Source organism: Pteropus medius, unplaced genomic scaffold (assembly GCF_902729225.1).
Source record: "Pteropus medius unplaced genomic scaffold, Ma_sr-lr_union100, whole genome shotgun sequence".
NCBI lineage: Eukaryota > Metazoa > Chordata > Mammalia > Chiroptera > Pteropodidae > Pteropus > Pteropus medius.
Window position 1 is genome coordinate 7,922,009 of NW_024348304.1, and position 20,073 is coordinate 7,942,081.

Consider the following 20,073-nt stretch of genomic DNA (forward strand, 5'->3'; position numbering starts at 1 on the left):
GTTTTTAGCCACCATGTACGTAGGCCAACTCTTTGGTACCCAGCAAGCTGGGAAAAAGTGTTACACGTGGTCAATTTAACAAGCAGCATTTTGGTAAAGGAAGACTGGATTTTTCTTATCTGTATGCATTGCAAAAACAGTTGCATTTGCTTCAATGAGCAAACGGACCTCTTAAAAGCAAGGATATGGGCTAAAGGCCCAGGATAAAATGGGGCTATTATCGATTATGGAATCCTATATTGCATTTGCTTGTCTTCAAGTGACCTCCCTAAGGTCCCAGTCCCTTTCTTGCCTTTGGTATTTTCTAGACAACTCCAAGTTCATCTACTTTTTCACTTATCTTTCTTCACTTCTGCTATCTTTTTGTTGCCCACCTACAGAAGGGCTCTCTCCAAGTTTGGATGTTTTCCAGTGATTTATTCAAGACAAAGAACACTTTATCTTGTAACTAATAATATGTCTTTCCATTATTAATTTTTTTTGGGATGGCTTTGTTCTTTTTAATAGATGCAGATGTGTCAGAAACTGGAATTGAGTTTTAAATATCTGACAGCTTAGCCCGAGCTAAAAGAGAAATCTATGTTGCAATATGTAGAAACTCCTCATAATATGGCAAATAGATTGCAATATATGTGAGTAAACAGTAGGGAAAATGCAGGACATGCAAAGAATCAGGATCAGTCCTCCTGTGTGCCTGTACAGGGAAACATAACAGAGTCAATTTTTGCCTGTATATTTCAAAGGATGTGTTCTGTCACTAAGGGACTTAGCCCAGAGCATGGCAGGAGGCCCTCGGAGATACAATAACCAGGCACTAAACTGAATCCATTCTGCCTTCTCAGTTCTGAGCTCCATGGACACAGAGCAGGTCTCTACAAAAGACTGCAGTAATTTTCAGATCAAAAGCATCTCCTGTGGAACCCATAACTCAGGGAAACAGGAGCTGCTGTGGGCAAGGAGTCGGCAGAGTGCAGAGAACTCTCATACAGCTAAATGTCATTTGAAACCCAGTGAGAATAAAGTTCATTCTTCAGAAATACATTACTAGTGGCCGCCATTAAAGTGCAAAAGAGAAAACAGCTGTTCACCTCTGTCCTAAGTTCAATATTATTTTTATTTGCTACACTCTTATTGTTATGTCAAAAATTTAATTTACTTTTTATATTGCCATGAAATCTCCTTTCAATTGGGTTTTCTACTTGCTCCATATAGTATATTTACTTTATATAAAGTTTTGTTACAAATTAATATATTTTCATGAACAATACAGATGAGATTTATAATTTCAACCCAATGATTGAGAATCCCTAGGACAAACAAAAAGAAAGTTACACCCATCTGATCACCGTATTAAGGTAATCAAATCTCATCATCAGAAACACCAAATTAAATCTAAATATTTTTCCATCATCTCCTTTGTTTCATGGAAATGAAACAAAAGTTTACTTTCACTAAGGCTTAAGTCTATCGCAAGCTAGGTGCTTTTGTTTTTAGGAAAGTCTTCATATAACACACTGAATTTTAATAGCACAAAAATGGAAAATGAGATTTCCTCTAAAGTTAATCAGTTTTAAATAATAAATTATTACAAATGACTTTAAAATGTAATTGACTTAAGTAATAATATATCTGGAAAAGTGAACGAGAAAAATGTTTTCATTGTTTGTATTACATTCATAACAAGTGACATTGATAAGAGAATAACAAGAATGAAGTGAAAATTGGAGGAATATTTATGGCAATTTTAAGTGCCTCAAAGAGTTGATCTGAATTGCTTGCATCAAAGAGAAAATAGACTCTTTAATGATCACTTCTCTGACAAGTAACAGTAACATCATTTTTAGCTATGACTGCTAAAATTAGATACCTTCCTCTTAGAAATAAGCATTCCCTGACAACAGCACAGGATGACAGCCTTCACCTCATAAGAGCGGGAGTGATAATTCATCTTTAAATGAGCAATTTCTGTGATGAAGGAAAAAACGTTACTTAAGAAAGATAGCAGAATAACGAAAAATAGTGTCACACTAATTACTTTAGCAATATTTAATGAAATGATCGCTTTGATTTTAAATAGAGTAATACAGTTTTCAAGATAGTTACTTATGAGGACTATTTATACCAAGAAAAGAGACTGTTATTGGTGACAAACGGGCTTTTAACAACTTGTTATGAAATTATGCTTACTTGAATAAACTACATAATGCAATGTACTTGTTAGAAGTGCAAACAAATGACTTAAACTGCTGCCTTAAGGCTGTTAGCTGTTGATAACTAAACTGGCAGGCCGATGCCACGATCATTGCTCTGGCAGTGCAGAGCTAGACTATGGGACCTTGTCAGGCCATCCATCACAGCTTGTCACCCGAAGACATAAATAAAGATTCAGCATTTCCCCTAGATCTATTAGAAGGCTAGTATGTCTCTTTAGAGTCCCCATGGAAAAATTATGGCTTAAATTCAGCATTTTAAAATGTATACATTGGTACCAGTGCAGACATAGTGTCAACATTCATTTTGCACACTTAAAACAAAATGTACCAAGAAAATTAGGTCCAAAGTGAGAGAAATAGCTACAAAAATATTAAGTTAAAAGCCTCTAATTTTATAAATCATTGTAATTTGACAGATCAATGTGTTAATGGGAGGGAATTACATCTATTATGGCTATGTAGCATCACCGAAATGTCAAGGAAAGAAGGGAGAAATCTCCTTCCTGTCCTTTTGAAATATTTTGTTAAAACATACTCTAAGTAGAAGTGTGGGTTAGAAAATTACTCTAGATCAGGGGTCTACAAATCTTTTTTTCTTTCTCTCTCTCTCTCTACAGGGTAATATAGTAAATATTTTAGGCTTCGAAGACCACATATAGTCTGTCACAAATTCTTTGACTTTATTTCACAACCCTTAAATATATTGAAAAAGCATTCTTAGTTCATCAGGGTACAAAAAAAGTAGAGTCCACTGGCCAGATCTGACCCATGGATCGTAATTTGCAGACCCCTACTCTAGAAAATACTTATATAGTAAATGAGAAGGGACAATTTTATAATTTAAAAGACTCCATTCTTGCATTTGCAGTTATTATTGTTCAAGTAACAAAGAATTCTTTTAAAAAAAGCGGTATTTCATGACATGAGAAAAGCAATTTTTAGATGTAACTTCTAGAGAGAGAGAACGTTTCTCAGATCAGCATTTCTGGCTATACTTATGCTTTTTGGAAGGGAGAGTTTAATGCAAATTGAGTGGTACTCTAGGTGTACATTGCCACTTAAAATGGAACAGAGAATAGTCTTGAGACGAACAGCATTAAATTTAGCTCAATGTCAAAAGCAGCTGTTTGAAATCATCCTGGCAGCATTTCAGACATGTGTCAATTTTACTGACAAAATAAAAGCAACCACAAAATAAAGTAAAATTTTAATTCTTTTTGAGAGGGTGTGTGTGTTTATCACAGTTGTCTGAAAGGTAGAGAATGAAAGGTCTGGTTAGCTATTTTGATGGGCGAGGCACTGAGTAGGGATTGTGGAACCCAAACCGCACGAAGCTAAAAGAACGCATTTTAGGGGCGACAAGAGTCTAGGTGTGGTTTAGTTTACAAGTTTGCGGGGCATAGGTACTGTCAGGTACTTCACGTAAATTCGTGATTTAACACTTAACCCTTAGAGTCAGGTCACAAGCTGAGGCTCCGGAGATTTAAGCAGCAATTTCACTCCCTAAAATCAAATAAATAACCTGTAAATTGCAGATAGGTTTTCTCTGAATTCAAAGTCTTATTTGTGTATTGGTTTGTTTGTTTGTTTTTCCCAGTATACTACCAGCCATTTTTTTTTTCCAAAAGGAAAAGAAAGGGGTTGCACAACTATAATTGTCTAAGGTCGGCTAAGATTATTTCCAGATTATGTTCTTGTGACTAACAATTCCTTCCTCACCAAGATTTTTGATTATTTGTAACTTTTGTCACCTTGGCATCTCTATCTTCATTCCATAGCTTTTCTGTTTCACTTAAATCATATGATTCTCATTTTTAATGATTTTTAATTGTATGCAAATTTCCACTGAAATTATTAATACTCAGATTTTTAAATTTCACTTTAACTTTTTCCTTTATAATATACAGCTTTTTGTTTCCTTTTGACTTTAAATGTCACATTCTGCTTTCGGCTACTTTTTCTTGCTTCTTCCTATATAATGAAAACTTTTTTTCCAGTGTGGATATTTAAAAGTACCAATACATAAATGACAAAAAGTAGAAAGAGACTTACAGAAAAAAGGTTATTTTTACCTAGAGCTTCGGCACGCACCCTGCAAAGGGGGAAACTCAGCGGGCTCTGTGACCTTTGTCACCTTTCTCTGTGTCCAGATTTACCCAGGAGGAAGTGGACCGCTGTCCCTTCCACTTCCTAGCAGGAGTGAGGCGGGGCGTGTGGACTGTGGAGAAGGCATTGTGGTCCAGCCCCAGGCAGGGATTTCCAGAACAGTCTACCTAGATTTTCACTGTGGTTCAGAGGTGACGATGTATTTCTCGTGCTTGAACTGAGAGTGCGTCCTTTATGTAGGAAACAGAGAGTTGGTATGACAAAATTCCAATGAGAATTTTTCCTTAATGTTACATGCAACTAAAAGTATACCTACAATTGCTTAACAAATGGCTGGCAGAATGTTACTAGAGGGAATTAAAAAGAAAAAACGTTTTGTCATTAACTTTAGTTAAATATTTCTGATTAAGTAATAGCAGAAAATGCATAATAATGATCTTATGGGAATCAAGAACTTTCTAATATTTGCTTGGATGTAAAAAGTTTGAAGAATGCTTTAACTCATCATTATGGCATGGTTGTTTAGGGGTACGACAACGCTGTAACTTAAGTAGAGCACCTCGTACTGAAATAGCATTGTAAAGATATCAAAGCATACATTTTACTTATACTGCACCACACCTGAAGCTCCTCCATAGGTAGGCTGGATATGAATGAATATGCTAACAGTTTCAGTCGTGACTGGCCTAATGCCACTATGCTAGCGTGCATCACACAGCTGGGGACACGACACACGTCTTCTGATTCTTAGTGCCATTTTTTGTCACTGCATGCTGTCATGGAGGTGCAGGATATAGTGCCACTGGGCTGATCACGGGCTTCTCGCCGGAAGCCACACAGAGGTCAGGTGCCCTTGAAGAATATTTTACATTCCCAAGTCCCTGGAATGAAGGAGATGGGTGGCACACCAGCACGATGAGACAAAAAAGAAGCCAAATGCAAACATTAAGAGTTACTGTGTTCTTTTATTTATACTGCTGGTAACATTGTTTGGATGAAAAATGGTCACTAGAATATATCTTTTTTCCATGTTACATGTTATAAAATTCTTCATCTAAAGATATATCAATATCTGCTGCTCCGAAAGTACCTATAATTTCTTGAAGACATGCAGATTCCATTTTTTCTCTTGCAGATTCCATTCTTGTAGTACCAAAATGTGCTTTAATGTAGCTGAATATTCCTAAAACCTGTCACAAATTTCCTACTTTTAAATTGAAGCAGGTTTTTATTCTGGAACCCGAAATCATGTTTAGCATTTCCTCAACCTCAATCTCTGATTGGGTCAGGTACTCCCTTGATGTTCCACACACATTATAGTTCATCTCCTCACTTTTTGGTTTATCATAAAAGTCTCCTTTCCCTGCCCTGAGCCAAATGCCTACATTGACTTCCCTTTACAAACCCCAGAGAGGGTGCTCTGCCCCCATCTTCATTTCTAACACACGTGGCACGACAGGTACCCTGGTCCTTAAGGGCAGCATGCAGATGTGAGACCACCTCACTCTTGCTTCATGGCTAACTGTTCTTCGCATCACCACAAAGAGTTTTACCAGGGAGCACAGCATAGTAGTACATAATGGGACAGGTATTAAGACATCTACTAAAGCACATTACAGAGGGAGTTGGAGAGAGGAAGAAAAGAAAGAGAGATGAGAGAGAGAGAGAGACATTGCTTCACTGGCCCAGCCTTCGCTGAGTGAAGCACACACATACACATGAAGGAGGACAGGTGAGGAAAAATACTGAGCAAAGACAATGCTGCCAAGAGAGGAAGAAACTCTTCGAACACAGCATGATCGATCTCAGCTCAGCAACGGGCCCTTCTTCACCACAGGATGCTATTCCCGAAGGCTCGATTCCCATTATTCCACCCTGGAAGAATCACTTCCTCAAGAGCGTTCAGTTTCAATAGGTTCAATAATTATCTCCGAAGACTTTTAACAGGCTTCATGGGAATTATTGCCACTTAAGTTTCATACTACTCAATGAGATTTAAGGACCTCAAACCACTTTCCTAGAAGTCTCATAAATGCTTTCGTTTTATTTTTATTCCCTACAGATTGCCTAACAAATTGAGATCCTACTTGAGGCAGATCTAAATTATTTGGGTTGGATCTTTTGATGCCCATTATGTAAAGTGTACTAAACTCCCCTTCAGATTTCAATTAGTCAGCCAGGCTACTTCTGGCCATACAATATTGTTTCTAGCCTCGGTATCACTGAAACATTAATTTATTTACTCACTCATTCATTTACCCATTCAAACATATTTGTTGAGCAATCTCTGGATGCTAGCCAGGCATTGTTCTAGCTTCCAGGGACACAGCGACAAGCAAGACAAACTCTCTGTCTTAATGGAATTAAAATTCTAGCAGGAAATTTAAAAAAAGCAGTTTCAAATGGAGACAAACTCTAAAATAGACCAGAACGGGGGTTAGAAACAGACAGTACGGGATACAATTTTAGATAGTGCTGTCACGAAAACGTCTCTGGAGAGGGGGCAGTGAGGGAGCACAGGAAGGTGGTAAATGAATGAGCTCTGGCTGATTACAGAGGAAGAGAGAACTGGAAATGCAAAAATCTCTCAGGGGGTAAGAGCCTGTCATATTTGAAGAATAACCGAAAAATAAGTGTGGAAGAAAGCGGTGGGAGTTGAGTGAAGGAAGGGGTTTAGTTAGGCATCCTGTGGGGACTTGGGTATACCTGGGCTTTAGTCTAAGTATGACGGAAGCTATAAGAAAAATTTGGGCAGGTAATAGTGATATATTTTTATTTATGTGTTAAATTAAAAAAAAAATCAAGTCGATCGCTTATGTTAACAAAAATGTACGGCCAAGCTCTGTGCAGCTGCGTTGGCACAGGCAAGTGATAAAGGATGTCATTCTGAACAAAGTGAGAGAGATCGATGGCTTGAATTGGAAAGGTGGAGGACAGTGTGAGATGATGAACAGTGGCCACACTGGAGAACCTGATAATAAATTCGACGTGGAAAAGGAGAGAAAATGAAGAGTTAACGATGTGTGTTCCTTTGAGCAACAGGGAGGATATTGGCAATATTATTGAGAAGGTAAACACTGGGAGTTTTTTGGACATAATTAATTCTGAGTACCTTTCAATTATCCAAGTATGTTTGCATATTAGAATTAAGAATGTAGTGACAATATCTAGATTAGAGACTTCAAAGTTATCGATATAATAATGTGATATTTAAAACTACACAAGAAGAAAAGAGTGGTTCTGTACAGAGAATAGATGCTCTCATACTGAGTCTCAGATTATCTCAACTTCAAATCATTGGGAAGAAAAAGAGAAGCCAGCAGAGGAAATTGAGCAGGAACAACAAATGCAATAGGAAGAAAGTCAAAGCATGTGGTATCTCTATAGCCAAGTGTATAAATGTTTAAAGAAGTACAGGGGTCTTCTACTTCCAGGATATGGCACATTAGATGTCCAGGGAAAATCCTCCCATAAACGATGCACATAATATTTTAAACAAAGTTGTTTTCAAGGCAAAACAGAGCAGGCAGAAAATGTCAGAGAAACAACCAAGAGACAAAGATGACAAGAAAGCTGCGTTCCATAAACATAAGTTAACACTAGAGCTAGTGTTTTTTTGTTTTTTTTTCCTTCAAAATATTCTTCTGGTCCCTGGTGGCCTGGAGCTTGGTCTTGAGGAGTCACCCATCTACAAATGGGTGAGGCAAACAGGATGGAGGGTCACCGTATAAACTCGGGACCCCTGAGGTGTTAACCTCAGGGGAGGAAAAATATCCTTAGAAGGTGACTTTCTGTCTCAATCTTGTTCTGAATAAAGCAGAGGTAAGAAAAGTATTCCTTTGAGAAATTCTAATTGCACACCAGTGTTCACTTAGGTAGATGCTGAGATTTTTACCTTTGTGGCTTGCAAAGTAGCAAGTTGAAAATTGCCATTAAAATGTTTCATGGGTTGGTTATATTGTCATGCTCTGGGCAAGTGCCTGGCAAAAATAACACACTCCACCTTTCTCAAAGAACATATTTTATAAACAGACGTAACAGATTTTACATAGAATAAATAAAGTTCCAAAGAATATGAGCTGGTGATCAAGAAATAAATATATCTGGAGACAAACCCGAATACCGAAGATTGCTGAAAGGTTGGCCACAGTTATGTTGATGACCTTGAAACGCATGTTCTCTCTCTAGTTGTGGAGAGAAAATCCTGACAGAAGTGGGTTCAAAACAGAATGGAGATTGTATTAGTTTTCTACTGTTGCTGTAATAAATTATTACCACAAACGTATTGGCTTCAAACAACATAAGTTTATTATCTTACAGTTCTGGAGATCAGAAGCACAAAGTGGATTACACTGAACTAAAATCGAGGTGTTGACAGGCCTGCATTCCTTCTCGAGGCTCTAAGGAAGAATCTGTTTCCTTGGCTCTTCCAGATTCTATACGCTGCCGACATCCCTTTTCCTGTAGCCTCTTCCTCCATCTTCAGTGCCTCTTCCTTTATTCCTACATCTCCTTCCCTGACCCTTCCAACTCCCTCTTGCATCCTTCAGGGAATCCTTTGATGACATTGGGTCCTCCCAGATAATACAGAATAACCTCTATTCTTACAATCTTTAACTTAATCACATCAACAAAAGTCCCTTTTGCTATGTAAGATAACGTGGCCACAGGCCCAGGGATGAGGAGGTGGACATGTTTGGGAGATCACTCTGCTTTCCACAGAGGGTGGAGGCAGAAGCTGGAGGATCGAAGGGATGTTTTGTTGTGTATTTTAAAGTAGGGACTGTTTTTTCTTTATATATTTTAATGTATATTATTTTTAATGGCCATCTTAGGTCAAGTCTGTATCCTGATTGGAATTATCAGGTAAGGAGGGGAAGTGATCGTGCCGGTAAGAGGCAGATATCTGCCAAAAAAAAAAATTCTTAAGTAGATGAAAGGGGATTGGATAGACAGTATAAGAGTTGGAGAATAATCTAAATTAAATGAAAATAGTTTATCAAATACAATATTCAACAAGAAACTTTGATGAGCGCTGTAGATTTGGTGATGGGAAGATAAAGATCCCATCTTCCAATTGCTTCTATTGCTTCCATGACATAAGAAGCAAGGTTATTAGTAAAATTTGATATATGATTGGAGTTAGCTGAAAATGGAAAATGCTAATAGCACTACTCAAGGTAAAGTTACTGTCAGGAAGCCGAGAATAGGGGAAAAAATAAGACATGCCAATTTCCAGGTGCTACATTACAGACAAAATCTAGATCCTATAGTCAGAGGCTAGAGGTGAATTATATTGAATAGAGAGAATAGAAGCCAGTCAGGAAATTCAGGCATGACTGGCCGAGTGTGTTGCCTGAACTAGAAGTACAAGTTAGAGAAGTCCACAAGAAATTGAGACAAGGCTGTACTGAAAAACAAGTGAGAAGAAAAAAACAACTGGTCTTTTAAAAGCAGAGTCTATAGTATCATTTACCTCATTCCTGTCTTACATGTAGATCTCAAGTCCTGTTGAATGTACCTTCTGAAGTATTTTATTTTATTTATCTATTTGTCTATCTATTTATTTATTTATTTAAATTAATTTATTTTTAATTGAAGAAATTATTTAAATTTGTTTCCCTTCTACAGTATTTTAAATCAACTTTTTATGTCCTATCTTGTTATTATTGTGATGTATTTTAGCGAGCAAGAATTGTATTTTTGTGTAATATGTTTAAGATTATCATCCTGCATCTATCATTTACTAACATTGATATTAAGTACTTTAAAAAATAAGCTATAATAAACAATATCATAATTATGAAAATCATAGTTGAGAATGCAGTAGCCTCTGTAGTAGTCATAGTGAAGATCCTATTTTTTAATTGGCTGCAATAGAGCAATTACTTCCCAGCTAGTTTTCTAGAATTTTCTTTCTATGCTGGGTAGTGGAGCAGGAACAATTTCTCTAATAACAACGAACCACAATAATACAAACATTAAGCCCTAAAATGTACTGAAAACTTTCTATTACATACATTTGTCTAAATATTTTACATATAGTAATTAATTTCATTCCCTACAAAACAACAACAGTATTGGGTTAATACTAGTAACATCTTTTTTTCCTGATGAAATATCTGAGGTTCCAAAGCTAATAAATAAGGGGCAGAACCCTCACGGTAGCACCTATTGCTTCATGAAGTGTTTTTAAAAACAGTCACAAAGAGGAAAAACCAAGGTTGGAATATATGTAATGCTTTTGCTCTGACTTCTAGAAAGGGGTGTAACTTGTACTCTTCTTCTTGCATTGACCTCCAAGATAAGAACAACTAATACCATGAACTTCCATGGATTTTGTTTCTGAACTACAAACAGAAGAAAAAGGCATTTTTCTCCCTAAAATGACCTTGGGGGAATAGAGCAAAGATATTTCCTATATTTATAAGTGTATAGGAAATTGAATGGCATCTTGATGAGTGGCGTCCAATACTTGGCAAACTGGATTCTAGGTAATCCGCTTTTATGAAGAAGAGAGGCATGATAGTAGGTCGCGAAGAATGGAGAACTAAATATAGATCAGATATAAATGGAGAAGTACAAGACAACTCTACGTTTCAAGCAAAAATAAAAAATTCTGTAAAAGTAAAAATATTGCTAGGTATTAATCAATTTATTGTAAAGAAAACTATGATGTCTGATAAAATTACCTACTTGCCTGTTATTACCTCACTGATTCAACCACATGGCCAAAATATGCATTATTAAAAGAGAGATTTCTTAAAAACATTCATCATACTGGCAGTTTACAGGACTGCCAAAATTATCATAGGATTGAAAAGTTATTTTTTCATATCTTTAACTAAAATTCTAGGTATTCGGAAAAAGTTATAAACCACCTTCTTTTGGCAGTAGCATTTTTACTCAATAAAGATAAAATTGTAAACTTGAAGTAAAATATACAAAAGTACTCGATACCATTTTTTCATATCATGAATTATTTATTATTATCTTTTTAATAAATTTAATATAATTATCACAGAATCTATAGGGCACAGTAATAATATACCAGAAGTAGAATCAAGCATTACTGATGTTCATAACTTAAGCAATGATTTGATGCTGTTTATATAATAAAAATAAATAAAAATTAAGAAAAAATAGTATGGAGAGCAAGGAAATAATTTTGTATATGGTTAGTTAGGTAAACTTGGATTCAGTAATTTATTTTCAAGAAAGGAAGTAGGCAGTGCATTTATTTGTTACCTTGTCTATTAAATAGACTAATTAAAAATAATAAAGATGTGAAATTTCCCCTAAAAAAATTAGATCCCAGATATTATTTTGATCTATATATTTTTTTCCTTTGAGGCTCCACATCAATCGCAGCTACAATATTTGGATCAGCAGCTAAACTCTTGAAACAAATATTCGACGCTTGCCATCTCAGTTTCCTATACTCTCGTCACCAACTTAATGTTGGCATCCACTCCTACTAGCCAAAAGAATAATGATCTTGATTATGTCCAATTACCTCTGCATCACTAAATTGAATGGACATTTTTATTTCTTTATCATTGTAATCACAGCATCATTGGATGCTGTTGAACTTTAAATGCTCTTTGTTTCTGAATCACAACAATCTCCCAGTTTTCTTTATACTTCTCTGGCAATCTCCTCTTCTTTGAATGATTATTCTGCTCTATGTAGACATGAGATGCTACAGTTTTTATATGGTCGGTCCTAGACTCTCTTCCCTCTCCTTATTTTTTACTTGGGTGATCTCTTTCAGGCTGACAGCTGTAGTAATGGCTGCAATAGATGGATCCTAAATTCGGTCTCTGGCACGGGCCTCTTTTTCTGAGCTCTAGTGCTATACCTTTAACTGCTTATAGGACATATTTTCTCAGCTTCAGAGTTATCTCAAGCATAGTATGTATGAAACACAGGACAGATAAGTCATCTCCAAGCAAATTTTACTTTTAACAATTTGTATCTGTGAATGTTCCACCATCTTTAGATATATGCCAACCCTAAACACGATATTATTCATCCTTCAGAGCCAAAGGTTTCCCAGTGTCTTTTCAATATGATTATTTATTTCCATCTGTACCGCCAACAGTCTATCCAAGCTACAATCTTTTTTCATTTGGGTTATATAATCCCTACTATCCAAGAATACGACACATGCCTTTATTTATTTTAAGCCTTTAGTTTATTTAACAAACACTTATGTAGTACTTCCTATATGCCAGGCTCTTTTCCAAGGATCTTAAAAATGTTTACTTAATCTTCAGAACAACTCTATAAAATATTTAAAATTATTACCTCTACTGTGTATGTAAATAAGGAAAATGAGTCACAGAGGAATTAAGTAACTTGCCAAACACTACCAAGCTAGTTTGGGTTAAACAATACATAAAACCAGATAGTCTTAGCTGTCCACTGTCCCTTTTCCTATTCACAATGCAGAAGATTTAGGAACATATTTTTAAAGTTCGCAATCAAATACTTTAAGAGTTATTATTTAAGTTTTAAAATAAGGAACTTCTTCACCATTCCAACCCATGTAAGGGTTTTATGTGCCCATACTAGAAACTCTAATTGAGTCTTCAAGTCTTTAGGATAGAGATGAACTGTAATAGTCTATGTATCTTTCTTTTAGCTATTAAGCTAAATAGATAACCAAACAATGGGTTTGAGTCATGGCTAGGACATACTACTTGTCTGGAATATAATAGATTATACATTAATATCTGTGAAAGCTTTTGAATATGTTAGTATCATATTCAGTTGAAATAATTTCATAAATAATTGTACATAATTGCAAATATTTTTTCTAGGTTTCTTCCCATATCCTTAAAATTCACCAGCTAAAATAAGCTATATAAACACTGGAGCTACTAGCCTGTTATATTATTTAACTTCGGGCAAATGGAATTTTTGGTTTCCATTAGGAATATTCCAGTGGAACAGAATTTTTGCTTCCTTTTTTATCACAACTTCTAAATAATTAGTTAATTTAGCTGCACGATTCATTTTCCAGGGCACAATATTATGATTGAAGCATCGATCTTAGATACAAACTCAGAACACTGATCAAACCATTACGAAATCCAATCTACCTTTTAATGATAATGTTTCCTTAAGTAAGAAGACAGTATCAGCATATTTAAAAACAGATAAATATTTTCTTCGAGTCCAGAAAACATGCAGAACAATGTGTTTCAGAAATGTTATATTAACTATTGTTTGGGATAATGAGTTGACACATACACAGCTCAGTGCAGTGTAATCACAGATGAGTGGCTCTGACAGTATTACAAAGACTTTGAAATATCCATGGGAAAATAATAAAAGACTCGAAACAGGAATAGATTCAACAGGCTCTTTGCAGTTAACCTTTAGAAATGCCATTTGAAGCTATTGAAAAAAACCAATACCATAGTTTAAGAAAAACATGTCATTATGAAATGTTATTCTAAAAAATAGTCCTGATTGAACTAGTTTTTCTATCTGGCATACATCGCATTCATATCTTGAACAAGGTGGAAAAGTATTACTTTTCTCAAAATGAAAAATATGAGAAAAAAGATTGTTTTTTATTCTAATGAAGAACAAAATATATAGCAGCAATTACCTCTTCTATCACTATTTCTTTATATGAATTTTATTTCAAAATTTTCTGAGTGCTATGTTTACTTACTTGAAGTGTCAAAAAAAATTCACATAATCAGGAATGCTAAAAAGTAACACCACCAGATTATCCTGCTATTTTAACTGGTCTTTGATGAACTGGAACTGTTCATCATGCTATTTTTGAAATTATCTATCAAAAAATAAAATAAAATAAAACAGAAACCTGCAAAATAACAGAAAATAATTTTACACCAAAGAATAGAAATGGAGATCATATACAAAATATATGAATAACAGATATTTTCAATAGGAAGATTAGTTTAAAACTTTAGAAGTTTTTGGTTATCTTTATCTTGATGTTATTGCCTTGTGACACTGAAAAAGTCTGAGAAAATGAAAATGTAAAGAATAAGAGCAGACGTATATATTTTTTGAAATCTTAAAAATCATATTTGCTAAATATTTTGTATTTAAAGAAAACATTTACCATTTTTTTTTTCTCTACTCTATTCTTTCTCTACTCTTATTATCTGTATGAAAAGGAGGAAACTGAGGGGCTGGTTATCTCTGCCGTAGCCTTGCTGTCGCTGTTTGATTCTACTTAAATCCTCCTGTACCCATGGGTTCGGCCTTATCATTGGAAACACTAATGCTATGTGAAAAGTGAAAAGAACAGAGAGGTTCCCTGGCAACTCCTGGGATCCTTCTAAAGCGAGTCAGTTAAAACCACAGCGTACGTGCAAGGGGTGTAGATGAGAGCATAAAGTTGAGTCGTGAGTTTTCAGATGTCCTGTAAAACACAGGAACATTTAATAGGCACTGAATTGCTCAAGAAGGAAATCACATCAGAACGCTGACAGCTTAACCATTATTTGAATAATCCCGTTTACATCTCAGTGAAAATGTAAAAGTCCGAGTACTAGAACCAAAGTGGCAGAGTACCAAATCAGAGCCAATAATGTGTAAGGTGTAGACTTGGAGAACTGTTATATCTTTGTTCACTCTTATCCTCTACACACACACACAAGCACACACGCACATGCACACTCATTATCCTCACCTGAAAAATTACAAGTGGAATACAAGCATGTCGATGCCCGATTATCAAGTTTTCTGTTTTTACATTATACAAGTTACTTTATGAAATCAAAAGACAGAAAATGTGAAACGATACGGTGCTGGAGACACTGCTCATTCTTTTAACTCTTTAAAGTACAATCGGAAGTAGCCTTTGTGTGGCAGTGACATTCGAAATAGTACTTTCGCTTAAGTTTTCATTTTATATTTACAAAACTTCTTGGAAGAAGTGATTATTTCATAACCCCATTTCACAGATAAGAGAACCAAGCTTCAGGGAGAGATTAAATGGCTCATTAAAGGCCATTTAGCTAATAAGAGGTAAAGCAGAATTTCAGATGAGATGTTCTAACTAGAAAGACTTTCTGCTTGTCTTCACATCAAATCTCACCAATTTTCATAGAAACATTTTAAATGAGGCTTTTTAAAAGGCATATCTGTCTTTCTGACTCATGATCAATGAGTGGTTGAAAGTTGCAAGAGAGATTCTCATTAAATAAAGACTGACTTAATAGCACGGTGAAAAGTTTGTTCTCAAGGCACTAAAAAGAGATTCTTAAAAAAACAGCTATAGGTAAGTATCATTTCATACATCTCTCAGATGGCTTTTCCAAGCCCAGAGGGATTAGCAGCCAAAATATGTCTGTTTATAGGTACATACATCTGTTGAGGTGAGTTAATGTCATTGATAAGTAATGATGGATATAATTCACACACTGAGAATTTGATTAGCCAAAATAAGTTATTTGTTTTGAAAACTGCAATGAAGAATGCCTGCCCAGGAGAGGCACACTAATAATTATGAATTTTCCAACCAGAGATCGTTACGAAAAGGAATCACAACAAGCGAAAGGTAGAAATGGCTGTCTTCATCCGGGTTATCCTTGCTGGAACAATGACAGATTAAAAATTTTAAATATCCTTTATACTTGAAAATCAAACAATGTCTTTAAGAAAATTCATTGCTCTCTAAACTCTCTCTCCAACTGACCTAGCCCAATTTTTTTTGAGTATTCTCAGAAACATCCTCTCAATCCAGCATCTCCTTAACGTCCACCAACCACGATCACTCCCATCATTGTGTTTCCCCAATGCTTTTTCTAAATCAGCTCTGAGCATCGTTGTAGGTAGTCTAACAAGTTGATTGTAATGTCTCCATTCTATGACCAGAGATGTTGAAAATATTATTAATCATGATGATTAGAAAGGGGTATTTGCCTAATAATAATCTGTAAACTACATTTGTCTTATTCATTCTTTTTCTATTTGGGTTACATTTAACCATAAAGATTATATTCAATTATTCTAAAAGGATATCATAAATAATCATATTTCAATACATTTGAAATTTTAAATAAAATGGAAAATTTCCTGGAAAATGCAGCTTACCAAAATTAAGCCAGAAAGAAATAGAACACTATGCTAATCCTTTATCTTTTCAAAAATAGAATCTTTGAAAACCTCATTGACAACAAACAGGCAAACAAATACTTCAGGACAAAGTTTGTTCACTGGTAAATTTAAAGCCGATACCAGTTTTTCAGGAACTTCACCAGAGAATAGAAAAAGGGGCGGGGGTGGGGGCGCTTTTCCTCTACTGTCTAAGGTTTAGAGACTAAAGAGTGTAAATTAAACTGACAAAAGACAGATTAAAAGGAGAAACAGTATATTTTACATGCCTATGGAGGCTTTACAGAAAAGATGTGAAAACGAAAAATAGTTAGGCCTAGGGGCTTACATGCCATTTTAACCAGGAGTAATAAATTGTGAAGTGACTAGACACAGTGAAGGGGGTTGGGGCTTCTAGGGACAGCAAATTGTGAGAAGGCAAATAACGAGGGAAAATAATGAAGAATAAGGGTTATTTAGTATGGTTTGTTTGTGCGGATTTAAGATAGTGACAACTCCAATGACGAATCATCTCCATTTATTGTCATTCTCTTTCTGGTTTAGGAGAGAAAGACACGTTTTCAGATAGAAATTTAGGCAGAAAGGGGGAGGGAAGAGAGTTCTTCCTGAATTTGCTGTTTCTTAATTGCCTTCAACTCAAAATAATCCTTATGCCACGCTGGAATATTTTGTGGTGGCATAATCTGACCCCTTCATCTACTTTAGTTTACTCAAACAAAGTACCACAGTTGAGTGGCTTAAGCAACATAGATTTATTATCTCACAGTTCTGGAGGCAAGAAATCCAAGGTCAAGGTGTCAGCAGGCTTCGTTCCTTCCGAGAGCTGTAACACAAAACAAGTTCTACGCCCCTGAGCTAGTTTCTGGTGGTTTGCTGGCAATCTTTGGTGTCCTTTGGCTCATAAAAGCATCATCCCGATTACTGTCTTCATCTTAAATGGCATTCTCCCTGTGTGTTTGGCTCTTTGTTCAAATTTCCCCTTGTTATGGGGACACCAGTCATATCAGACTAGGGCCTGCCATAATGATCTCAACCAATTGAATCGGAAATGATTTGATTTCCAAATAAGGTCACATCGCAGGACAATGATGTTAGGACTTCAACACATGTATTTTCGGAGGATACAATTCAACTCGTAATATTGACCTCAATTTTTTTTTTCCTTTTACACCCAGTGCATTGTGCTAGGCTGGATTGAAACTGATTTAATAAAACAGCAAAGATTATATAGTAGATTATGACAAAATAAAAGAGATGATTTGAAAAGATGAAGTAGAAAAATAAAAGGCTACCATCGATATGATAATGAGAACCACTGTAAGTTGTAAATAAAATTTCTACTTTGACAGAAAATTAAAACAGAAGAGAATTTCATTTGTAACCAATGAAGTTGTTTAAAAAGAATGCTTGCACCAGGATAAAATAAAAGTGACTTCTCATTTAACAGGTAGGACAGGATTTATTCTCCTCCCTTTGAGGTTCTAAAGAGAGAGAAAAAGAATATAAAGAAGGTCTGTGCCCCGGAGACGGGACGAGCTTAGTAGAAGCTTAAAGGGCAGATTTCAGGGAGGCTGCATCAGCAGGACCCGTTCTGACAAGAGGCTCAGAATGCTCTTCTCCTATATCATCACTGCTTGTTCCCTAAACTTGCAAGTGTCACCTCATCAGAATGGCTCGCTATATCTAAAATGGTACACATCCCTTATGTTTAATAGCATTCCCCTTTTATTAAAATGGAAATGAAATTCCGTTAGTCTATTTAGTTCACTCGTATATCTCAACCATCTAGGAGAGTATCTAGAAATGAGCAGATGCCCACAGCATTGGTTGAAGAAGTGGCCTTTGTTACTGACTAGGTTGTAAGGGAATGGACAGAAACCCAAGTCTTACTTTGTTGTCTCATCGTTAGCTACACGTACTCATGTCATATATTCTTAACTTTTATTCTTCTATTTTTTTCTCTTATCCATTCCTTTTTTTCATTCTCCTCCCTTCTTTTTCTATCTTTCTGTATTTTTATTCTTTCCGTGATGCTTTATTCTCTCTTTTCTCTCATTTCCATTTCTGGGTAGTGTTTTTGTTTTGTTTTGTTTAGCTTTGTGAATTTCATAAGTATTTTAATACATTTCCCACATTTGCAAGTGAACTTGACTTTGGAGGATCACTCACCAATAGGACAGGTTAGTCCTATAAGAGCCAGAGCTCATGGCGGTAGAGCAGAATATCTGATTTTCTGTTCAGCTTATAGAAGATGCACCGCTGTTAAACCATAACTTTACTACATTGAATATCAATTTACTCAAATGCAGAGCAAAGATAATACACCACTGTGTAGAGCTGTCCTGAAGATTGTGAGCTAATGAATTCATGCTCAGTTTGTGTATCATGTCCTGGTACCATACCAAGATTTCAAATGATGTTACTTATTATTATTTTATTAAATCCTAGAGAATAGACTGAGGATTTAACCAAATTCATAGCCTCTAATTAACTTGCTAATCAAAGGGTCATTTTTTCAATAAAAACAAGAGAGCAGGTGACCATGGATTACAATGGTGTCATGAGAGCAAGCACGTACAGGAAAGCAGTGTTTGGGCCTCACCCTTATAAGTATTTCCCAGTCTATTGCTGGATGTAAGTTATCAGGTGGCTTTATTTGGCTTAATTTCACAAGTATTTCCAAATCAGTCACCAAATGGCTTAAACCATATCAGTTTGCTCAAGTATTGCATGCTTAATAGGCACTCACTTTTGTATTAAACATGTGAAATGTTCCTTGAAATATTTTATACAAAAGAACAACATAAGTAAACAAAATATAGTTTATGACTGTAAATTTTTTAATATTAAACTAAAATACAGGCAATAAACAGTCAGATGTGAAACATTAATATATAGGGATATAATTTCCCCTATACAGATATAAGGAGAAATATTACAGTAGTGCCAGCAAAAATTTTTGCAGCGACAGAAATGTTCTCTACCTGCTCTGCTCTGTTTGGCAGCCACTGATCATGTGTGACTACTGAGCACTTGGGATGTAGTTGGCACAACTGAGGAATCAAATCTTTAATTTAATTTAATCCAATTAACTTACATTTGGATTTTAAAAGCCACATATGGCTAGTGACCTTTGCATTAAATAGTGCACATTTATAATGTCAAATTTGTATGGAAAGTCTTTTAATTGTTAGTAGTTATGATTTGGTCAACAGAATTCGTTTTGCAACATGCAAATGCTTGTAAAATTACAATCTTGTTTAATAGTGATCTTGAAATATGTAGAAAACCTTAGAGATATTTAGTATGAAAGATACTTTATCTAAGTAAAATACATAAATAAGTGATTATCTTTACCCTAATAAGTCCAAAGTTGCTTTCTAATAATGATAATTGTGATATTGTACTTACCAAAATAAATTTAAAAAATCTTATTGAAAATCTTACGTCGTTTCTTCATAACCAAATACTACTTTTTAAGTTCCAACAATCTATTTTGCCCATGTTTCATACTGAAAGTCTGTAAGATCAAGGAAAATTAATATGGAGCAAAATGATTTCTTTCAATCCATTCTAACTCAATTCATTATTGAAAGAGGAAATGCCCACAACTTGATCATTAATATCTATTTTTTGCCAACATCAT